This window comes from Octopus bimaculoides, chromosome 1, assembly GCF_001194135.2.
Source record: "Octopus bimaculoides isolate UCB-OBI-ISO-001 chromosome 1, ASM119413v2, whole genome shotgun sequence".
In the NCBI taxonomy this organism is placed as follows: domain Eukaryota; kingdom Metazoa; phylum Mollusca; class Cephalopoda; order Octopoda; family Octopodidae; genus Octopus; species Octopus bimaculoides.
In genome coordinates, this window is record NC_068981.1 from 183,168,860 (window position 1) to 183,173,139 (window position 4,280).

General features: G+C 39.0%; 1 non-coding gene across 1 annotated transcript; it reads left to right on the forward strand.

Moving 5' to 3' along the window:
• The first annotated feature begins 442 nt into the window (after positions 1 to 442).
• Positions 443 to 514, forward strand: Trnac-gca (transfer RNA cysteine (anticodon GCA)). Its single transcript has one exon. It is a non-coding gene; the product is annotated as a tRNA-Cys (tRNA).
• Positions 515 to 4,280: the final 3,766 nt, after the last annotated feature.

Consider the following 4,280-nt stretch of genomic DNA (forward strand, 5'->3'; position numbering starts at 1 on the left):
ACACACACACACACACACACACACACACACACACACACACACACACACACACACAATGAAAATCGGTGATTGAGGTTTTCTTAATATTTTTCTTATGCTATCACAAGCCTTTAAAAGGAAAATGTGAACGAAATAGTTTCCAAGAAGCAAAATATTAACGGGAGTGGACATTATATACACATCCGCACGCACACTTAGACACACGTATATGCATACATCTCTAAATACAGACAGACAGACAGACAGACAGATAGATAGATAGACAGACAGATAGATAGATAGATAGATAGATAGATAGATAGATAGATAGATAGATAGATAGATAGATAGATAGATAGATAGAAATTCAAAGTAACTAACAGGAAAATGCGAAGCGATTGAAGGGAGGTAACTCAGAAACTACATCTATATTATACATTATTTGTCAAATGCATTTGCCGTTGGGGATATAGCTCAGTGGTAGAGCATTCGACTGCAGATCGAGAGGTCCCCGGTTCAATCCCGGGTGTCCCCTATCTTTTCTTTTATTTCGTTTTTTGGGAATTTCTCCCCGACTATTTTTTAACCACGGCATTTTCGTCGTTTGCCAAAATTAGGTTAAATCTATGGCGTCTGATATCGATGGTTTATACACCGTTTCTGAATGTCTCCCTTTGTGTAGTTTAATTGCAGTACGTAGTGTTTCGTCTCGTTGCTGTCATGTTTAAGCCAATTGTCGTACACTAACATGAACACCACTTGTTTGTTTGCTCTTTTAATAGAAACAAGCATTTGACTTATTTTTCTCTAGCACGAAGACCATATATTCCAGAGGAAGACGTTCTGACATTTCAGCCTTTCAATTATTGGTGATAGGGAGGAGAATGGGGTTTATTCGAGAATGGTGATCTTTACATCTTGTTCTGTGGCGTTCCATATTGTTCACTGCAGAATCAGAAATATATATTGTCAGTACATTACTTTTTGCTTTTTGCTTTTTCCGGGCGCAGGTTTGGCCGTGTGGCTAAAAAGTTAACTATTGTTGTAAACACATTCACCTCAGTCCAACCTTCTCTCGCTCTCTTTTCATTCACAAGTTTCCCCCTCACACACATCAGATGGCGCTTCTCTTTTCATTAACCCTTCCCAAACCGCATCTCCTCTCTTTTTTTATTCTTTCATCTCTTTCCTTCGCTGTCTGCGATATCTTTTATCCTTAAGACTGCAAGCTGGCAGAATCGTTAGCACACCGGGTGAAATGCTTAGCGGTATTTCGTCTGCCGCTATGTTCTGAGTTCAAATTCCGCCGAGGTCGACTTTGCCTTTCATCCTTTCGGGGTCGATAAATTAAGTACCAGTTACGCACTGGAGTCGATATAATCGACTTAAACCCTTTGTCTGTCCTTCTTTGTCCCCTCTATGTTTAGCCCCTTGTGGGCAGTAAAGAAATAAGAAACGTTAACACGCTGGACGAAGTGCTTTGCGATATTTCGTCTGCCGTTACGTTCTGAGTCCAAATGTCGCCGAGGTTGATTTTGCCTTTCATCCTCTCGGAGTCGATAAATTAAATACCAGTTGCGTACTTTAAACCCGTAAGGCCCTCGGGCAACTGACTGGTGAGTCCCAGGCTTAAGACAGCACAACTTTCAGGTATTGATCACACCTACTAAAGGTGCCGAAAGGACTCGTTTCAAGCTGTAGCGTCTTTGATTGTAAATAGAAAAGGTTATGTACCCTCTTGAATTTCTACAATGATAGTTACCTTGGAGAGAAAGCTGTGTGGGAACGAAAATTAAAGGTTCTTCCACACATTTAATATATCACTAAGGTTCAGAAAATATTAACTAATAGCTCCAAGAACTATGTTACTGTAGACATAACCTTTGACCTTAACCATTAGACATACGTTACCACACGGTTGAAAAACTTGTGTTCGGACCTGATACATTCCAGAGTGAAATTTGAATACGGAAAGAACTCTAAATTAACTCTAGAAGATACTCAAAATTTCTGTACATTAGCCATAGGAAAAATTAGAAGACTTCTTTTTTTCCAAACTTATCTTCACGCTTTGATTCGTGCCAAATTAAAACTCTTTAGCAAAGATGCTCAGGATTGCCAGTGAAAGTTTGTCATTTACTCACAGAAGGCATAATTGAAAAGAGAACATCCTCATATTGAGCGGCTCTTCCTAAGAAAATTCGTGAGGAGTAGTGAGACTGAAGCATTTGTAGGGCATGTTGAACTCCAACGGGATTCAACTTCTGCAAATATCAGGTACCGAGATGGACGAGAATCCATTGTTTCTGTCCATGATTTGACGCCTTGTCTCGAAGCCTAGGCAACACCCACGTCTCCTAATGTGGTACAAAATAAAACAAACCTAGTAGCACCCGAGCCTGATGATAAAGAAAATAACATGCCATAGTGTGGAAGATTAAATCGCAGCGATTATGAAGAACTGCTCGTTTACCAAACCCTAACAACCGATATAGATGAGAAACTCGAAACGAGTCCTTTCGGCACCTTTAGTAGGTGTTATCAATACCTGAGAGTTGTGCTGTCTTAAGCTTTGGATTCACCAGTCAGTTGCCCGAGGGCCTTACGGGTCTAGGGACTCAATTCTCATCTATGAATGCTGTAACTAGCTGTCAATAAATACTCGAGGATCCTGTATATACAGGTAAAATGTTGTTCGACAGTACTAGAGATTATTCTTTCCTTAGCAAGAAGAATGTAATACTACTAGCAGCGGTGTAGGTAATAGGGGAGCAAGAGGAGCTACTTCCCCACCCACGGGCACAGTTTTCAAAATTGGCGCCTTTTCAACAAATTTTTAACTCTTTACTTACTCATATCAGTAATTGTATGAAAGTAATGTATGTAGAATACAATTACATAAGTTATAACTAATAGAATATTTCGCGTAATATAAGAGAAATGAGTTTAAGTGTTTGGGATGTGTCATGGCGCCTTTTTTTGTGTTCGCTTCCCATAACTTTAGAACGAGGATACGCCTCTGATTACTGTAAATTAATGTGTGGGAAGAGGGTTCTTTACTTACTAGCAGAAATGGTCAGGGCGACCATAGCAGAAAGCAATGCTCATACAGCGACATGATATTATGTGACACAGAATACGTTGGAATAGTATAAAACTAAAGATGACGTGAAACTTGACTGTAATTATAGTTCAAGTTGTATTAAGCTTGGAAAACATCCACCAAGTTATTCGTTTGCATTACAATTATAAACGAAGCCAAGATGATATAAATATGGCAACCGAAAAATCAAAAAGCGCTTTAGAGCAAAAAGCTCGTTACGACGACGACTACAACGACAAAAGCAGCGGCCAAGGCAGTGATACCTCAAAATTGCATAAGGTCAACAACTATAAATAAATGCAGAATGAGAAGTCCTCTTTTAGAATAGAAATTTTTGGCACAAGGGGGGAGGGAAAGTCGATTACATCGACCTCAGTACTCAACTGGTATTTATTTTACCAATCCTGAAAGTATGAAAGACAAAGTCGACCTCGGCGGAATTTTTCTATTCCATATCAGTATCTTTGTTATGCGATGAGGTGGACGTACTGCTAGTACGCAGGGCAAAATGCTTACCGGCATTTCGTCCGTCTTTACATACTGAGTTCAAATTCCGCCGAAGACGACTCTGCCTTTCATCCATTCGCGGTCGATGAAATTAAGTACCAGTCGAGTATCGGTGTCAATGTAATTGACTTACCCCCTCCCCTCACACGAAATTGCTGGCCTTGTGCCACAATGTGAAACCTTTACCAGTATCTTTGTAAACTAACCTTTGTAAACTAACTTTTTATTGAAGTATAAAGTACATCATTTTTGAAATAGATAAATAAATAAATATATATATAAATAAAATAAATAAATAAATAAAACTGGGTGGTTGAGTGCAGCAACCACACTAGAAAATCGACCAAGATTCCAAGACTTCTCTCCGAAATATTCGTCTTCTAACACATACAGAAGGAAATCCAAAAATAGCTTCATATATTTTGGCAGTAGTTCTTGGATTGTGCCATCGATACCAGACTTTTAATCGAGGAGTAAAACTAATTTGCTCTCATTTTTCTATTTCTTTTTTCTTTCTTTTTTTTTTTTTTGACACAGTATAATTATCAGATTCAGAGTAAAAGGATTACAGTCTTTGTGACACACACACACACATGTGTGTGTGTGTGTGTGTGTGTGTGTGTGTGTGTGTGTGTGTGCGTGCGTGCGTGTAAGGGTTGGAATTAATTTATAACGGCATGTTGTAGGATAT